Source organism: Choloepus didactylus, assembly GCF_015220235.1.
Source record: "Choloepus didactylus isolate mChoDid1 chromosome 11 unlocalized genomic scaffold, mChoDid1.pri SUPER_11_unloc1, whole genome shotgun sequence".
Classification (NCBI taxonomy): Eukaryota; Metazoa; Chordata; class Mammalia; order Pilosa; family Megalonychidae; genus Choloepus; species Choloepus didactylus.
Genome location: NW_023637577.1, coordinates 2,784,945 through 2,805,278, shown reverse-complemented (window position 1 = coordinate 2,805,278; position 20,334 = coordinate 2,784,945). Strand labels below are relative to the sequence as shown.

The window sequence follows — 20,334 nt, the reverse complement described above, 5'->3', positions numbered from 1 at the left end:
TGAGAGGTCACTCTGGAGGTTAGTCTTATGCAAGCATTAGCCTGATATTGCAAACTACCACAGTATGCCAAGCCCCAACCAACAGTATTCCTGAAAATCCTACAGAGGTCCCTGGGCTCTGTCTAAGTCTCTATGAAAGTTTTTCTTAGTAAGTTTATTTTTTCAGAAACTCTGATCCTTTGCCAGATAAGCCCTGAAACCCAGAGGTACCAGTCTCTCCAAGAACACCAACCAGTTTCATGCCTGTACCCCATAAGGTCAACACCCCTTTCCAGCACAAAGAACTTAAAATGGTCATTGCTCACCTATCCCTGAAGATTGAGTGAAAGATCAAATGAAAGGGAGAAGATGTAACTGAGAAATTTGGATTTAACAAAAGACTGTGACTACTAACTCATTATATAGATATTTCTTTTTAGCGTCTAGTGTTTTAGAATAGCCGGAAGGAAATGTCTGAAGTTGTTGAACTGTAATCCAGTAGCCTTGATCTTTGATAATGATTATATAACTATATATATATATATATATATATATATATATATATATATATATATATATATATATAAAAAGTTGGTTGCCTACATTTATATGGATCTACTTCTGGATGTTTTGTTTCTGTTCCATTGATCTATATATCTAACTCTGACAATACTACACTGTCTTCGTTAATCTACCTCTATGGTAAATTTTAAAATTGGGTAGGATGCAATACTAGGGTTCAATAAAAGGGAGAAGTAAGGAGTATGGGATGTTTGGGGTCTTCTTTTTCCTTTTATTTCTTTTTCTGGATAATGAAAATGTTCTAAAAATGGTCATGGTGAGGAATACACAAATATGTGATGATACTGTGAAACATAGATTGTATACTTTGGATGGATTGTATGGTGTGTGAATATACCTCAGTAAAATTACATCAAAAAAAAAGAAAAAAAAAAGCAATGGGTCTGGCAGAGTGGCAAGAGAGATAGGGTGGAAGGAACGAGAAGAGTGTATCAGCATTACCAGAAGTAGGAATCACAATTGTATAAATCACTAAGGGCCATTAGGATGAAGAATACATGTAGAATTTTAACCTGTGGCATTGCTGCAGGGTACATGCACCCATAGCCTTCTCCACAAGCCAGTGCCACGTGTGAGTGGTTTGGTTTCTTTGGTGGGAATTATGAGAAAGGGTTGAATCTTCCTTTTGGGTTGACTGGCTTGTGGAATGGGTTAAACTGAGCAGGATGGGGAGGTGGTCCTCAAGCTGAATTCAGTAAAACCCAGAGCTGAATGTTGATGTGAACAAGAAAATGAAACCAACCCCTTCTCAAATTCCCAGACCTTGCAAGGAGATCTACCTGGGCAGTAAGGTTTCAAGCTTTTTTTTATCTAGATCTGAATTGGTCTGGAGGAGTCAGCTGATTTCCATAGACAGATTCCAAAACACAGAAACATTCCAGTTCCAAAGGAGCACAGGTCATCTCTGGAAGCCCTGATAAAACAACAAGAAAAACATTCGTTACTGAGTGTATATCACATTTCAGGTACCATCCTAGGCTCTTAGCATGTCTTAAATCATTTACTCCTCAATAACAAACCCATGAGGAAGGCAGTGTTGATTTCTGTTTTACAGATGAGGAAACTATGGCACAGAGAGGTTGCAGGATTTTCTGACTGCACAGCTTTTGAGTGTTGAAGGCAGATGGGAGCCCAGTGAGTTGGGATCCAGAGCCCATGCTCTTCAAAAAGAAAATTCAGGACAAAAAATGGAGGGCTTATTCCAGAAGCATCTCTGACTCCAGACCCCGGTATTAAGGACTCCTAATTCTAATTACAGCAACCCACAAAGCTAGGTCCTGGAAATGTGGAGGTCAAGGACATGGGCCACACCTTCCAGGAGCCCAGAAGTAATGGGCAAATGACAGCCCCACGAGATGATGAATGCCAGATGGAGACTAATGCAGGAGGCTGTGCTATGGGGTCACCAGGACATGGTCCACAAACTTTGCCTGAGAGTCAGAGCAGGCCTTACAGAAGAGGGAGGGTTGAACTGGTCCATAGGATGGGGGGACATCATTGACTGAAGATCTTCTATGTGTCTGAAAGTAGGCCTGGGATTCTGCGTATCTTATTTTATTTAGCCATTGAAATAATTCTTTGAAGCAGTTAAGATTTCAGCCATTCCCTCATACAATTTCCACCACACTTTAGTGTTTCCTAAGGTTTGAATAACCTTGGGAGGCATGGGAAGTGTTGGGAAGTCCTTCTTTCTTCTCAAACCTCCCTCACTTCTTGTGGTTCCACTCATGGTGCAGTTAAGAGCACAGTCTCCGGACTGACCCTCACCTACCTCGGTTTAAATTCAGATTCTTCCTCTTGACAGATAAGTAGCATTAGGCTAGGGCTAGGCAAACTATGGCCCTCCTTTTATGTAATTAAAGCTTTACTGAAACACAGCCATGCCCATTTACTTACGTATCATCTCTGTCTGCTTTCATGTGGCATGGCAGAATTGAATAGTTAGAAAATAGAGAAGGTAGGCCCCACAAAGCCTAATGTTTTTACTATCTGGCCCATTATTGAAAAAGTTTGCCAACCCTTGGTGTAGGCAAATGGTTTCATCTCTCTGGAAAAATGGGCAAAAGCATTGCTGAGGGTTCAGTCAGGGATTCCGCAGGGAGCCCGTGGAATGTGGGAAACAACTTACCGTTAACATCATTGTGGTCACTGCTCTTGGAAATGACTGTGTACCAGGAAGAGCCTGCTCTTCTGGTCTTCAAGAGCTTCAACCAAGGCCCCAGGTTTATCTCACTTCATCCCAGTCATTGTGGGAAAACTGCTGAGCTGCAACCTTCTTCCGAGGCTCAAACCCACGTCCTAAGGTCCACAAACGACTTTGGAAGGAAACCCGGGACCCAGGTGTTTAAGCAGGTGGCACTTTTGTGGAACTTGGGGCGTGCATTGCAAGATGTGCCTCGAGACTCCAAAGGGGAAATGTCAAGTAAAAGCTGATAATGGGTCATAGCATAAAATGTATCTACGGGAATTAAATAGTTGCTATTTTAGCTGGCTATCACATAGGACTTTTTGGAGTTTTCCTCTGTCCGTGACAGTGGGATGATGTCACAGATGGGACTGGTGCCTGCTCATCAATCTCCTCTTCTGGACAATGTGCCGTTACCCCTATAAAATATTAGCTGCTAACAGCTCACAGCTGTACCCTTTTCCTGAGAACTGTCCTCAGATCAGGAAATGACCAGGCAGTTATGTCTGCCCTTGGGGTGACCTTAGTGCTACAAAGTCCAGCACCCTGGCCTCAAGGAGAGTTAATTCCATGGTCCCATTCATATTTCAGAGACCCCGTGGGTTTGATATATTTGGTTGTCCCTTGGGCTTCCCTGTAACTAGCTATTTATGAAATCCCAAACACATATTGGAAACAGCCCCATTTCCTTGCAATCAGGCCAAACAGGATAACCACATAGTTGGGTTTTTCTATCCTAGGCTGTCATTCCATAAAACACAATGAATGTCTTCTTTTAGGCTCAGTTATTTCTGCCAGTGGTTACTTAGTTAAATGGGAGCATGAATTTAACTTAAAAAGTGCAGTTAGTTTGGAGGAGAGAATCTTTCAAAACATGAGCCTGTGGGTGGGGAATAATGATGGATCCTGGGGGCTGAGAAGGTGGGAAGTTCAGGTGAGTTACAACAGATGAGTTTCTGGATTTCTCCCCACTTCTCAGGGATCCTGCTCTGTCAGTAACTCCAACCCCTTGCTGCGACTTCAGCCTCCCAGTTTCTAACGGATCTTCCCCATACCATTAAAACACGCTCAAGTCTCTGTCCAGTTTAAAGAGAAAAATGAGGCTAAATTAACAGGTTAGGGGAAAATGAGGTTGGTCCTTGAATAGTGGTCTGAAGAGTCTGATTTATATTCTCCTGGTCACAAGGGGCCACTGAATGTTTTCAAAAAGGACAGAGACATGGCCAGATTTGCACTCTAGAGACAGAGTGGGCTTGAGGGGTCTGAGGGGTGGTGGGGAGAGTAGAATGGAGGCTGCTATAGCAATGAAGGTGCTGGACCAGAAAAGAGGGTTCAGTCTGCAGAGGCATTCGTGATCAGACTAGGTGAGTGACTGCATGTTGCAGGTAAGGGATAAAGGCAGTTGAAAGAGTGGTGGACCCATGATTAGTAAGTGAGAGTATGGACAGCCAGGAAGATGGAAGCTCAGAGTTTCCACCGTGGAACATATACCACATGCCAGACACTCCACTACAAGCTTCATATCCATGACCTCACTCCCAACATCTCTATGGGGGATTCTATCAGTGTACTTAGATGCAAACAAGAGAGTCTGCTCCAGCTAGTTTAAGTATAAAAGCAATTATTTTAAAGACCTTAAGTAGCTCTCAGAATCTCCTGTCCACTCCATGGTGATTTTCCCACCAAAGACACAACTTACCTCCTTCCATGAACATAGTCATTCAAAGATAGATTCTGTGCATGCCTGCATGCTCATGTTTCTTGCTTCCAGATTAAATTGTTTTGCATAGATGCACCTGATTGGAGGAACGCAGGTCACAGGCCTGTACCTGAGGTGAAAGGGAGGTTTGGGGATCAGGTTCTGGCTTCTGCCTTAGGGAAGTGGGACTCCCAACATGGGAAATCACCCACACGTAAGAAGAGCAATCAGAGGATGCTGAATGACTGCAAGCTGATATGTGACCCATATGGGAAGGTGCTATTGTTACCCTGAAATCGAGGCTCAGAGGGATTAAATGATTGTCTGGGTGCTTTGTGACCTGCCAAAATTGAGGTTATTTCCTCTGCAAGAGAAATCACAGTACATGCAGAAACAGAGAGCCATGGAAATTCTCATTTTTCCTTTCCTTCCAATCAGTTGCAGTGCACAATGATCCTCTGCCTTGAGAGACTCTGATCACACCCTCAGCCTGGAGGTGGGACTTGTCAGCTCTCCAAATGGTCCTGCCTCCTGGGCTGGTACAAGTCACTCTCCTGGGTTTGCCCATGGATTTAAAGTCCTTGCAAACTGAATTGGCATGGGGTAGGGGTGGGGTGGGATTGGGTGGGGTAGGGTGGGTGGGAAGAGGTGGTGGAGGGGGTAGAGATGACCCCAGTCCTTTTGTTATTCCACTCAGAGCATTCTGGGTACACAGTGACATTCAACTTCAGCGTTCTATTACCTTATTAGTGACACTGAGGAAAAGCATCACCTAATTCTGAAGAACTATAAAAAACAGACAAAAAGCTGGAGATTTGCAGTCATTGCATGTCTTCCTGCCCATAGGAGGGCCCAGCTCCCATCCTGTACTTGCTTCAGGACAATAGACAGAAGAGAGTGGCCTGTGAATCACATCTGCTTCCCCCTGAGAAGGAGAAAGCCCTCAGGGAATCTCAGACTCCATACGGGGGATTTTCCAAAGCCGGAACTCAACCCAGGCCTGTGTGACTCCAAAGCCTCCTGAATCCACCATCCTGCACCAGGCACACTCGTGAAACATTTCCTGCCTTGGCACATGTGAGATCTTCTTTCCCACCAAACCCAAGCAAATTATTAAGTCAGGACTGCCAGTTTTCTAAACTGCTGTTTCTTGAATAGTGGCATGAAATCAATTCCTTTAAAAGGAATGATGGAGAGTAGACATCAGTGCAAACTTTCAGAGAGAATTGCACCCCCACACCTGCCACCTAAGGAACCCAACTCCCAGCACAGGTGACCCACCTGGGGGTCAGAGTCTCAGTGGGAAAGCAAAGGCAGGGACTCAAGAAGACAAGGAGAATGCAGAATCTGGATGGACTTCCAATTTTCCTTTCAAGTGAAAAGTAGGATGGGATGAGCTGTGTGCACATGCATGCGTGTATATGCGTGTGCCCAATACTAGTGGACGTAGGGGTAGGAATAAAGTGTTTCTGTGAATGTGTGGAAGTGAGCATGATGCTAGAAATGTTATGACATGAGGAACTTGCTTGCATTCCAACTTGGTGCTGGGAATTGGGCCCAGACTAGGTGACTGATTGCATGTTTCCCCAGAGTGGTCGATTTGGTAGATTCAACTATGCACCCAAAGAAACACGTTTTTAATCTTAATCTGTACCCCTATGAGTGTGAAACTACTGTAAATAGGACCTTTAGAAGATGTCATTTTTAGTTAACGTGTGGCCCAACTGAATGAAGGTGGGCTTTAATCAGGGTTACTGAAGGTCTTATAAGGAGAAGACCACATAGGAGAAGCCAGAAGTCTGCAGAAACCAGAAGAGCAGACATCGCCATGTGACGGGAAGCAGAGATGCAAGCCAAGGAAACTCAAGGATTGTGGCAAGCCAGCACTGGAACACTAGCCTTCAGGGAGAAAGCATGATCTTGCCAACTTCTTGATTTTTTACTTCTTTTAGCCTCAAACCCATGAGCCAATAAATGCTTGTTGTTTATGCCAACCCAAAGCCCATTGATGGGCATTTGTGGTGGCAGCTCTCCAGCAAACTAAGACACCAGGCATCCTCATTACTTAACGCCTTCGCAACTATAGTATGGGACCACCTACTGTTCATTTAATTTTTCAAAAAAATATGCTCACTTCCTAAAAACTTCAGGACATTTATTTTAAAATGAAATATATCACAAATGTAAGTGGTAAAAAAGTACCACTTGCTTTAATTCACAGGTAGGATGTGAAAAAATATTTCCCCATATGCCAACAAATTAATCCTGAATACCACCAATGGTATGGGAAATACTGCATTATGCCTTTAAATATTCATGCCAACCTTTTAATGTCTGTTTCTTTCCCAAAATATGATCCAGGCACTGCCTACATCAGAATCACTGGAGTAAATTTTAAAATGCAGAGTCCTGGGCTGTTTCCTGGAGTGAACTTAGATGCTTTGGTAGAGGGACCTGAAAAATCTGTGTTTCTAATAAAGTTCCCCCAGGTGATTCTCATCCTCACTAAAGATTGAGAGCCACTGCTGTTTTGTGTAATATTGTGTCCCCCCAAAAGATATGTTGAATCTGAATGCCTGGTACCTGTGCATGGGGCCTTATTGGAAATAGGCTCTTTGCAGGTGCAACAAGTTCAGATGATGTAAGAAGAGAAGAAGAGACAGAGAGAACACTATATGAAGTCAGAAGGACAGACACAGAGGATGGACAGCCATGTGAAGACAGGGGCAGAGACTGGAGCCATGCTGGTATAAGCCAGAGAACGCCTGGAGCCACTAGAGCTGGAAGAAGCAAGGAAGGGTGCTCCGCAAGAGCCTTTGGAGAGAGCATGGCCCTGCCAACACAGCCTCAAGTCCTTGATTTTGAACTTCTGGCCTCTAGAACTGTGAGACAATAAATTTCTGTTGTTTTAAGCCACCTCGTTTGTTTTCATTATTTATGGGAGTCCTAGGAAACCAATGGCTTTGTGTTGTTTTCTTCTTTACAGATGAAATCAAGAGTGACTTGCCCATAGTGTCATAGCCAGGAAACAGTGGAGTCTGTGTTCAATATCAGATCTTCCTGCTGCAAGGCCACTTTTCTTTTTTTTTTTTTTAATTAATGATGGTTGCCTCTCCAGGGGAAACTGAGGGTACTGGGCCAGAACTAGGATGAGATGATCCAAGGCACAAAATAGATGGAGGTTGCCTTGTATCTGTCCCATCCCTGGAGCATCTTTCTGATATGCAATGCCAAGCCATAACAACTTAATAGGAAATGCTTCATCTTCTTTTTGACTTTCTGGGGGAAGACCCTAAAGTTGCTTACTAAAACTTCTAAACATCTTGGAAGCAATGAAATTTTGCTTTGGAGAACTCATCCATCCCATCAGAAAGGGGCAGTAAAATATGTATCACAGGCATACATGTGTTGTGTGCCTGCACAAACACACCCACGCATGTACACACACAACACCTGCATGCAGCCTTGACTTCATAGCTGAGCAATACTATCATTTTCCCAGAGAATTATCTGATCTCAGCTTGGATTGAGCCTCCTGTCTTCAGCACACTTCCAATTCTATGATTCACAGAGATATACGAAGATTATAGAAAACGCTTGGCATCCAGTTGATTCTTGCAACAATCCAGCAGGATGATTTGGCAGATGAGGAGATGGAGCCTTCTGAAAGAAGACAATTGCCTGAGGTCACAGAGGGAGGTGATCAGACTAAGTCAGTGCACTCATCCCCTCCTCACCAGAGGCCCAGGTTGGATTAGAATCTTGCTTGAGGTTACCCTGTCCCTGGCTGAGCCTGCTGCACTTGGGGAAATTACTGCCTCTGGCTACACATTCCCCAGAGGAAAGAGAATAACACGGGGAGGCTGCTGGTTCAAGATTGAATCAAGTACTTTCTGAAGATGTACTTCCTCCCTGATGTCCCCTCTCTGATCTTCCATTTCAGATCTGCGGAGGCATCTTGGGTTATTCATTGAACACTCATATCCCCAGCACCCTCTATACCCTTTTAAAATACTGTCCCATCCACTATCTCATTTGATCCTGAGAACAACCCTGCAAAATAGTCAGAGCTGGCATAACTATGATCAGCATGGAGGATGGAGAACCTCAGACACAAGGAGGGACTCAAAAAGCAAGTCAGACTTGAGGAGAATGACCTCTGGGATAAGGCCCTGACAATGTTGGCACTGGGAGTAAACTTGGTGACCTTCACCCTCTTTGTTTCCCACATGTGAAAACTAAGGCTCAGAAAAGGGAAGAGACAAGCCAGGGTTACCCAGTTAGTTAGCTGCAGGGTAAGGACTTGAACTCAAGCCTCCTGACTCTGGCTAAGTTGTCTTGCAGAGCTTCAGTGCTGTTTGATCTCCTTCTCTATTACTCCACTCTGCAAGTCAAGGCTAACTCCTCATTTATGGAGCTGGGCACTTTTAATTTTCTTTTTTGCAGTTTTTGTGGGTGAGCATCCACATTTGCCCTAATAGCATCACCCTTCCCACCCAGATACATCACTTGGGGGTGAAGCCTCCAACATCCTCCTCATTTGGGAAAATGGGAACTGCCCATCAGCTCAAGGGGTTCAAAGACTTCATCTTCTTAGGATGAGTCCAGGCTGAATGAAGACAGTTACTCCATGTTAAAAAAGACTTATGGCCAGACTCAGAAGGAATCAACATGCTGCGTTCTATGACCTGGTCATCCTGTCAAAGTTAATGCTTCTTAATTATGAGAGCAGGAGATAGAGGGGGAAAAGCTCATGACTTGAGCAGAAAATCATTTAAATCTATGTGCCATTGGCCCTATCTGTGCTTTATCTAAGCCAAGGACATGGATCTCTATGAAATAATAAATTAGACCTTATCTGACTGCTTGTCCATCTATTCATCCAGCCAAACATCCAACCGTCCATCTATTCATCCATCCATCCACCGATTCATTCATCCAAACATTAATTTATCCATCCTTAGTTCTTTCCTTCGTCCTTCCTTCCACCTCTGTATTCTTTCTTTTTTTTTTTTAATCATCATTTTATTGAGATATATTCACATACCACGCAGTCATACAAAACAAATTGTACTTTCGATTGTTTACAGTACCATTACATAGTTGTACATTCATCACCTAAATCAATCCCTGACACCTTCATTAGCAAACACACAAAAATAACAAGAATAATAATTAGAGTGAAAAAGAGCAATTGAAGTAAAAAAGAACACTAGGTACCTTTGTCTGTTTGTTTGCTTCCCCTACTTTTCTACACATCCATCCATAAACTAGACAAAGTGGAGTTTGGTCCTTATGGCATTCCCAATCCCACTGTCACCCCTCATAAGCTACATTTTTGTACAACTGTCTTCGAGATTCATGGGTTCTGGGTTGTAGTTTAATAGTTTCAGGTATCCACCACCAGCTACCCCAATTCTTTAGAACCTAAAAAAGGTTGTCTAAAGTGTGCGTAAGAGTGCCCACCAGAGTGATCTCTCGGCTCGTTTTGGAATCTCTCTGCCACTGAAGCTTATTTCATTTCCTTTCACATCCCCCTTTTGGTCAAGAAGATGTTCTCCATCCCACGATGCCGGGTCTACATTCCTCCCCGGGAGTCATATTCCACGTCGCCAGGGAGATTCACTCCCTTGGGTGTCTGATCCCACGTAGGGGGGAGGGCAGTGATTTCACCTTTCAAGTTGGCTTAGCCAGAGAGAGAGGGCCACATCTGAGCAACAAAGAGGCATTCAGGAGGAGACTCTTAGGCACAAATACAGGGAGGCCTAGCCTCTCCTTTGCAGCAACCGTCTTCCCAAGGGTAAAACCTGTGGTAGAGGGCTCAACCCATCAAACCACCAGTCCCCTATGTCTGTGGTCATGTTAGCAACCATGGAGGTGGGGTAGGCGAATACCCCTGCATTCTCCACAGGCTCCTCAAGGGGGCACTACATCTTTTTTTTTTTTTTTCCTTGTTTGTCTTTTTTCTTTTTTTTTTTTTTTTTTTAACTTTCCCTTCTTTTTTCAAATCAACTGTATGAAAAAAAAAGTTAACAAGAAAACAAACATACAATAAAAGAACATTTCAAAGAGACCATAGCAAGGGAGTAAGAAAAAGACAACTAACCTAAGATAACTGCTTAACTTCCAACATGTTCCTACTTTACCCCAGAAAGTTACATAATATAGCAACATTTCAGTGAACTTGTTCCTACTACATCCATCAGAAATTAACAGACCATAGTCATTTCTGGGCATCCCCAGAACGTTAAATAGCTTATCTGTTCTTCTTGGATTATTGTTCCCCCTTCCTTAATTGCTCTCTACTGCTAGTTCCCCTACATTCTACATTATAAACCATTTGTTTTACATTTTTCAAAGTTCACATTAGTGGTAGCATATAATATTTCTCTTTTTGTGCCTGGCTTATTTCGCTCAGCATTATGTCTTCAAGGTTCATCCATGTTGTCATATGTTTCACCAGATCGTTCCTTCTTACTGCCGCGTAGTATTCCATCGTGTGTATATACCACATTTTATTTATCCACTCATCTGTTGAAGGACATTTGGGTTGTTTCCATCTCTTGGCAATTGTGAATAATGCTGCTATGAACATTGGCGTGCAGATATCTGTTCGAGTCACTGCTTTCCGATCTTCCGGGTATATACCGAGAAGTGCAATCGCTGGATCGAATGGTAGCTCTATATCTAGTTTTCTAAGGAACTGCCAGACTGACTTCCAGAGTGGCTGAACCATTATACAGTCCCACCAACAATGAATAAGAGTTCCAATTGCTCCACATCCCCTCCAGCATTTGTAGTTTCCTGTTTGTTTAATGGCAGCCATTCTAACCGGTGTTAGATGGTATCTCATTGTGGTCTTAATTTGCATCTCTCTAATAGCTAGTGAAGCTGAACATTTTTTCATGTGTTTCTTGGCCATTTGTATTTCCTCTTCAGAGAACTGTCTTTTCATATCTTTTGCCCATTTTATAATTGGGCTGTCTGTACTATTGTCATTGAGTTGTAGGATTTCTTTGTATATGCAAGATATCAGTCTTTTGTCAGATACATGGTTTCCAAAAATTTTTTCCCATTGAGTTGGCTGCCTCTTTACCTTTTTGAGAAATTCCTTTGAGGTGCAGAAACTTCTAAGCTTGAGGAGTTCCCATTTATCTATTTTCTCTTTTGTTGCTTGTGCTTTGGGTGTAAAGTCTAGGAAGTGGCCTCCTAATACAAGGTCTTGAAGATGTTTTCCTACATTATCTTCTAGGAGTTTTATGGTACTTTCTTTTATATTGAGATCTTTGGTCCATTTTGAGTTAATTTTTGTGTAGGGGGTGAGGTAGGGGTCCTCTTTCATTCTTTTGGATATGGATATCCAACTCTCCCAGCCCCATTTGTTGAAAAGACCATTATGGCTCAGTTCGGTGACTTTGGGGGCCTTATCAAAGATCAGTCGGCCATAGATCTGAGGGTCTATCTCTGAATTCTCAATTCGATTCCATTGATCTATATGTCTATCTTTGTGCCAGTACCATGCTGTTTTGGCAACTGTGGCTTTATAATAAGCTTCAAAGTCAGGGAGTATAAGTCCTCTCACTTCGTTTTTCTTTTTTAGAGTGTCTTTAGCAATTCGAGGCATCTTCCCTTTCCAAATAAATTTGATAACTAGCTTTTCCAAGTCTGCAAAGTAGGTTGTTGGAATTTTGATTGGGATTGCATTGAATCTGTAGATGAGTTTGGGTAGAATTGACATCTTAATGACATTTAGCCTTCCTATCCATGAACATGGAATATTTTTCCATCTTTTAAGGTCCCCTTCTATTTCTTTTAGTAGAGTTATGTAGTTTTCTTTGTATAGGTCTTTTACATCTTTGGTTAAGTTTATTCCTAGGTACTTGATTTTTTTAGTTGCTATTGAAAATGGTATCTTTTTCTTGAGTGTCTCTTCAGTTTGTTCATTTCTAGCATATAGAAACATTACTGACTTATGTGCATTAATCTTGTATCCCGCTACTTTGCTAAATTTGTTTATTAGCTCTAGTAGGTGTATCGTTGATTTCTCAGGGTTTTCTAGATATAAGATCATATCATCTGCAAACAATGACAGTTTTACTTCTTCTTTTCCAATTTGGATGCCTTTTATTTCTTTGTCTTGCCGGATTGCCCTGGCTAGCACTTCCAGCACAATGTTGAATAACAGTGGTGACAGCGGGCATCCTTGTCTTGTTCCTGATCTTAGAGGGAAGGCTTTCAGTCTCTCACCATTGAGTACTATGCTGGCTGTGGGTTTTTCATATATGCTCTTTATCATGTTGAGGAAGTTTCCTTCAATTCCTACCTTTTGAAGTGTTTTTATCAAAAAGGGATGTTGGATTTTGTCAAATGCTTTTTCAGCATCTATTGAGATGATCAATTGATTTTTCCCTTTCGAGTTTTTAATGTGTTGTAATACATTGATTGTTTTTCTTATGTTGAACCATCCTTGCATGCCTGGAATGAACCCCACTTGGTCATGGTGTATGATTTTTTTAATGTGTCTTTGGATTCGATTTGCAAGTATTTTGTTGAGGATTTTTGCATCTATATTCATTAGGGAGATTGGCCGGTAGTTTTCCTTTTTTGTAGCATCTTTGCCTGGTTTTGGTATTAGATTGATGTTAGCTTCATAAAATGAGTTAGGTAGTGTTCCATTTTTTTCAATGTTTTGAAAGAGTTTGAGTAAGATTGGTGTCAGTTCTTTCTGGAAAGTTTGGTAGAATTCCCCTGTGAAGCCATCTGGCCCTGGGCATTTATTTGTGGGAAGATTTTTGATGACTGATTGGATCTCTTTGCTTGTGATGGGTTGGTTGAGGTCTTCTATTTCTTCTCTGGTCAGTCTAGGTTGTTCATATGTTTCCAGGAAATTGTCCATTTCTTCTACATTATCCAGTTTGTTGCCATACAGTTGTTCATAATATCCTCTTATAATTTTTTTAATTTCTTCAGGATCTGCAGTTATGTCACCTTTTTCATTCATTATTTTGTTTATATGGGTCTTCTCTCTTTTTGATTTTGTCAGTCTAGCTAGGGGCTTGTCAATCTTGTTGATCTTCTCAAAGAACCAACTTTTGGTGATATTTATCCTTTCTATTGTTTTTTTGTTCTCTATGTCATTTATTTCTGCTTTAATCCTTGTTATTTCTTTTCTTGTACTTGGTTTAGGATTGGTTTGCTGTTCATTTTCTAGCTTCTTCAGTTGATCCATTAGTTCTTTGATTTTGGCTCTTTCTTCCTTTTTAATATATGCGTTTAGTGCTATAAATTTCCCCCTTAGCACTGCTTTTGCTGCATCCCATAGGTTTTGGTATGTTGTGTTCTCATTTTCATTCGTCTCTATATATTTAGCAATTTCTCTTGCTATTTCTTCTTTAACCCACTGATTGTTTAGGAGTGTGTTGTTTAACCTCCAGGTATTTGTGAATTTTCTAAGTCTCTGATGGTTATTGACTTCTAATTGTATTCCATTGTGGTCAGAGAATGTGCTTTGAATAATTTCAATCTTTTTAAATTTATTGAGGCTTGTTTTATGTCCCAGCATATGATCTATTCTGGAGAAAGTTCCATGAGCACTAGAAAAGTATGTGTATCCTGGTGATTTGGGATGTAATGTCCTGTAGATGTCTGTTAAATCTAATTCATTTATCAGATTGTTTAGGTTTTCAATTTCCTTATTGGTCTTCTGTCTGGTTGATCTATCTATAGGAGAGAGTGATGTGTTGAAGTCTCCCACAATTATTGTGGAAACATCAATTGCTTCCTTTAGTTTTGCCAGTGTTTCTCTCATGTATTTTCTGGCACCTTGATTGGGTGCATAGACGTTTACGATTGTTATTTCTTCTTGCTGAATTGCCCCTTTTATTAGTATGTAGTGGCCTTCTTTGTCTCTCAAAACATCCCTGCATTTGAAGTCTATTTTATCTGAGATTAATATTGCTACACCTGCTTTCTTTTGGCTGTAGCTTGCATGAAATATTTTTTTCCATCCTTTCACTTTCAGTTTCTTTGTGTCCCTGTGTCTAAGGTGAGTCTCTTGTATGCAACATATTGATGGTTCATTTTTTTTGATCCATTCTGCGAATCTATATCTTTTAATTGGGGAGTTTAATCCATTTACATTCAACGTTATAACCGTGAAGGCATTTCTTGAATCGGCCATCTTATCCTTTGGATTATGTTTGCCATATTTTTCCCTCTCTCTATTAATATCCTTTATTGTACCCATACCGAATCTCTTTAGTACTGAACCTTTCTCCAAGTCTCTCTGTCCTGTCTTTGTTTCTCTGTTTGTAGGGCTCCCTTTATATCTCCAGTAGGGCAGGTCTCTTGTTAGCAAATTCTCTCAGCATTTCTTTGTCTGTGAAAAATTTAAGCTCTCCCTCAAATTTGAAGGAGAGCTTTGCTGGATAAAGTATTCTTGGCTGGAAATTCCTCTCACTCAGAATTTTAAATATATCGTGCCACTGCCTTCTCGCCTCCATGGTGGCTGCTGAGTAGTCACTACTTAGTCTTATGCTGTTTCCTTTGTATGTGGTGAATTGCTTTTCTCTTGCTGCTTTCAGAACTTGCTCCTTCTCTTCTATGTTTGACAGTGTGATCAGTATATGTCTCGGAGTGGGTTTTTTTGGATTTATTCTATTTGGAGTTCGCTGAGCATTTATGATTTGTGTATTTATGTTGTTTAGCAGATTTGGGAAGTTTTCCCCAACAATTTCTTTGAATACTCTTCCTAGACCTTTACCCTTTTCTTCCCCTTCTGGGACACCAATGAGTCTTATATTCGGACGTTTCATATTATCTATCATATCCCTGAGGTCCATTTCAAGTTTTTCAATTTTTTTCCCCATTCTTTCTTTTATGCTTTCATTTTCCATTCTGTCATCTTCCAGGTCACTGATTCGTTGTTCAACTTCCTCTAGTCTTGTACCATGAGTGTCCAGAATCTTTTTAATTTGGTCAACAGTTTCTTTAATTTCCATAAGATCATCCATTTTTTTATTTAGTCTTGCAATGTCTTCTTTATGCTCTTCTAGGGTCTTCTTGATTTCCTTCATATCCCGTACTATGGTCTCATTGTTCATCTTTAGTTCTTTGAGTAGCTGCTCTAGGTGTATCTCTTCTGGTCTTTTGATTTGGGTGCTTGGGCTTGGGTTATCCATATCGTCTGGTTTTTTCATATGCTTTATAATTTTCTGTTGTTTTTGGCCTCGTGGCATTTGCTGAACTTGATAGGGTTCTTTTAGGGTTTGTAGACCAGTTGAAGTCCTTATCTCTAATTTATCAGATCTACAGCTTCGTGGAGTACACTTTCTCTAACTAACCAGCAGGTGGCGTCCACGAGCCACCTGTTCTCCACAAGCCAGATCTCCCCTGCTTAGCCTTTTTGGTGAGTGGGGGAGTGAGTCTTGTGGGGCCCAATTGGTGTACCAAGCTTGCGTGTGTAGTTGGTGTTGCCTGCCCTGTATGTGGGGCGTGTTTCTGGGCAGTTGGGGAGGGGGGGTGGCCCTAACAATCAAATCTCCCTGATGATCCTAGAGTTTTAAAGCTACTGCAATAGTCTAATCCTTCAGTTCAGTCCTGCCACAGTTTGTCTCTGCCACTGACCCACAAGTCTTTGGTATTGGCGTATGGCTCCTGAGACTTGCAAGTGGGCCCCTCTTCCAGGCTGTGCACCCCGGGTCCTCTGTTGAGGGATGACTGTGCTATGTCACAGGTGAGTGCCGTCCCCCCAGGGCAGTTCTGGGCTGCTGGGCTGTGTTGAGAGGCTCCCAGTCTGCTCAAATGATGGCTGAATGGGGCTCTGTTAATTCACACTGTTCCCCCTTCCCAGCTCTGGGACATTCAGCTGAGGTTGCAGGGAAGGCTAATGTCCACGCCCAGTTTTGTGGTGTGTGCCTGTTATTTGAAGCACTTCCATCACACTGGGTTGTCTGGGGCAGCTCTGGGCTATGGGGCTGGCGATGGGCAGGAGTGTTTCCTGTCCACCAGGATGGTGGCTGTGAGCGGACACCCCCCTTTTCTTGGGAAGTTGTGTTGTTTAGTGAATTTTCTCAGCCACTGGATTATTGCCTTTTGTCTCAGAGCTCTCTTAGTTCTGCTCTTGACTTGACGTGCCCAAATTGCAATTCTTTGAAGCTTTCTGTATTGAGCTTCTTAGAGTAATTGTTTTAGAAAAAGCAAAAAGGATTTAAAAAAAAAAAAAAAAAAAAAAACGGCCCTCCTCAGAGATCTAATGGGTTATTGAAATGCTAATAGACAAAGCAACCAGGGCCATTAAGGAAAGGTGCACAGGGCAGAGAGATCAGCCTTGCTTCGGGATTTGCATATGCGCCTCAAGGCCTGATCTCCGCCCTTCCCCTTTCTGTGCTCACCAGAACTCCAAAAATCCTCTGCTTTTATTTTGGAGTTTTTTGTGTTTTTTTTTTTTCTATGCCTGTCTCCTCTCTGCTGGGCTGGCTGCTCTCAGAGTCTCTGGTGTCTGGTCTCAGTCTATCTATGGTTGGAGTTTGAATCAGTAGAATGAGTTTCCGATAAGAGCAGCCACTGCAATTCTCCCTTCTCCTTCCTGGAGCTGACAGCCCCTCCTCCCCCGGGACTGAGCCTGGCAGGGAGGGGCGCGGGTCCCCTGGCCGCAAAAACTTACAGATTTCGCTGATCTCAGCAGTTCCACGTTTTCATGAGTGTTGTATGAAGTATGCCCAAAGACAGATTGCTCTGTGGTGTCCAGTCCACGCAGTTCCTGGCTTTTTACCTACTTTCCTGGAGGAGTAACTAAAACATACAGCTCACCAGTCTGCCATCTTGCCCCGCCTCCCCAATGTAGCTGTATTCTTTCATTCATCCATTTATTCATCTATTTTTAAATTCAATGATTTGTGCATTCACTTATTCATTCAACAAGTATTTATTAAGGACTTTTTTTTATCAATTAGTTCTAACAACAGCCTATGTCACTCCACCCCATATTATAGATGAGAAAACTGAAGTCCTAGAGGAATTACATAATTTCCTCAAAAACTCCTCCTTGAGTTGTATAAGATTAAAGATCAGGTGCAAGCTGGTTATGATGATCCATGCTTCAAAGCCTTTCTCCAGGTTCATTTCTTAAAACTCAGCAAGCATTTATTGAATACCTACTGAATATTTATTGAACACTTATTATGTGCCAAGCAGGTAACAGGAACCAAGGTCACAAAATAAAACAAACCCTGATGGTTTGGTGGGAGATGAGTACACAGAACTGTTAAGAATCAATTATATTTTTTAAATATGGTAAGTGCAATAATAAAGTTTAGTAAAGAAGAAGTAAGTCCTTTGCTCACAGTGGCCTGGGAAGTTTGCCTAAACGACTTGCTGAGTTAGGTCCTAAAGGAAAAGAAGGAATTTGCAAAAGAGGAGTCTCAGATAGGTGTGGTTTTGTTGTTTTGTTTTTGTTTTTGTTTTTTACTTTTTATTTTGAAATACTTTCAAACTTACAGGACAGTTAAAAAAATAATCCAAAACTCATACAGAGCACTCCAAAATACCCACCCTCCCAGATACCTAGATCCACCAATTTTAACATTCTGCCACATTTGCTGTATCATTGTATGTCTGTCTGTCAGTCTGTCTATCTTCTGAACACTTGAGTGTAGGTTATATACATCTTATTCACTGAACACATTTGAGTTATTTCCAGCCTTTTTGCTCCTGGAAATAATGCCACAGTGAATGGTTTCCTATTTATGGAAGTTTATCTTCAGAGTAGAGTCCTGAAAGTAGGATTGCTGAGCCAAAGGGTAAATGCATATGTAATCTTCTTAGATATATATAATTCTCCTTCATAGGGATTGGACCCTTTTGTATGTCTATGAGCGTGACTGTTTCTCCACAGTCTTGCAAGTGATGTTTCCAAACTCTTGAATTTCTGCCAACCTGAGAGGTGAGAAATGGCAATTCAGTATCATTTCAGTTCACATTTCCTTTCTTAGGAGTGAGGCTGAACAACTTTTCAACCTCAAAAGATTAAGGACCTTTGCCTTTCTCTTTCTTCTGCCCACTTTATCTCAATTTTAAGAGCTGTTTAATGTATCAACGAGATTAGCTCTTTATGATTTAAGTTATGAACATTTTCTCTCAACTTTTCATCTGACTTTTGACTGCTTGTAGTGTTTCTTGTCATGCAAAACTTTAAAAAATTAAGAAGATGAATTTATCATTTTTTCCTCTAATGTTTCTGGATTGTGAGTCATAGAGAAAGGCTCTTTCTACACCCAAGCTAAAAGAAACCCACCTAGATTTTCTTTTCATATTTATACATTTATTTTTTTTTTTTACATTTAGATTTCTGATGCATTTGGTGTTTACTCTGGTGACTGATGGGAGGCATGGATACAATTTTATCATTTTCAAATGTGTATCCGGTTGTCCCTACACTATTTATTATAAGGCCATCTTTTCCCCGGGAATTTGAGATGTCAACTTTCCCTATACCAAATTTCCATATGTACATGGTTATATTTCTGGACGATCTATTCTCTTCTCATTGTCCTGTCAATTCATGTGCCAATAACATTGTGTTAATTGCAGAATGTGGCGTCTTTTTCCATTTGTCTCTCCAGACCCAGTTCCCTGCTTCTCCCTCTGTTCTCAGCCCTGGGAGGAAACCATCCTCTTGCCTTTGGCTTTTGCTTGGATTTGGCCATTGGGAAGCTCTGGCAAGAGACACAAGGAAGGAAAAAGGGCTCACTAGAACTATTTATTCTCCTGAATCCTCCTGCAGGATCTCCTTGACTTAAGGTCACCAATCCTTTCCAGGTGGCCCTCTCTACACAACTTTTTCTTCTAGGTTCTGCTAACTGCTCCTTCCTCTCATCCCTTTGGAACTGTTGGTGCTAACAGCTCAGCAGTTACTGGAGAAACTTCACAATCCCTTGCGATTCTCTTAAAGCTTGCAAACACCTTTGTAAATAGTCACTTTATTACACTCTTTTCCAGTTATTCCAATTTGAGTGTATCACTTCTTTCCTGTATAAGTACATTGAATTGTTCTGATCTTTGAAGGCTTCATAGAATTCTGACCTAGTGTTTTGGAGGGTAGTGGACAATTGATAACTGTCATGGCTCAAGGGGTCTTTTGCAGCTGAAGGACTAAATAAAGCACCAGACACATTCTGAGACATGAGGTTTTATTCGGGGCTTATTTCCAGGGAATAGAAGTCTGTCAAGCTGCTCTGAATAAAGTCAGGAACTGCTCTGAATGGCAGCCAATTCAGAGCTCAGTGTGAAAATGCTCTGCACTTTGGGGGAGACTGGTCAAGCCAGTTATAGGGGCTTAAGATAAAGACACTCCAGTGAGTATGAGAGCTAAGCATGGGAATGGAGTCTTGTGATATGGGGGTGATCTATTATGTTGTACAGGAAAGAGAGGAGAATTACAGGAGCTCAGGAAGGAGGTAAGCTATAGATCAACATCTGATGCAGGAGGTCTGGTTTTGCAAGAAGGGTAGGTTAACCCTTAACTGACCTAGGTCATGCAAGCTGCTGTGTACACAGTCTTCAAGGCCCTTACGGAAGGCCCTGGGCCCAGGGCTCCCACAATAATTATTCCTATTTCTCCTATGAAAATTGGTGTATTTGAACTTCTGATCTCTGCTGATCAATTTTGGCAAGTCACCATTTTCTAGAAAGTGTCCATTTTCTTAGATGTTAAAATATATTTGTTTACATAGAGTTGTGCAAAATGGTCTCTTGTAAGTTTAAAATGTTTTTCTGTTTCAATGATTACTGCCTTCTTGTCAAATTTTGTTTTGTTTTGTTTTGTTTTTGTGCCTACTCCCCTCATTAGATCACCTTGTACCTTATCTACTTTGTAGATTTTTTCAAAAAG

At 41.5% G+C, this 20,334-nt stretch overlaps 1 long non-coding RNA gene across 1 annotated transcript in view; it reads right to left on the bottom strand.

Annotated features, from left to right (window-relative positions):
* Positions 1-2,848, bottom strand: part of LOC119524477 — a 75,918-nt gene extending 73,070 nt beyond the window's left edge. Inside the window, exons 1-2 of the long non-coding RNA XR_005214827.1 lie at positions 2,690-2,848; positions 1,341-1,474 (exon numbers count right to left, since the gene is read on the bottom strand). This is a non-coding gene — a long non-coding RNA (uncharacterized LOC119524477). The remainder of the gene's footprint in view (positions 1-1,340; positions 1,475-2,689) is intronic.
* Positions 2,849-20,334: the final 17,486 nt, after the last annotated feature.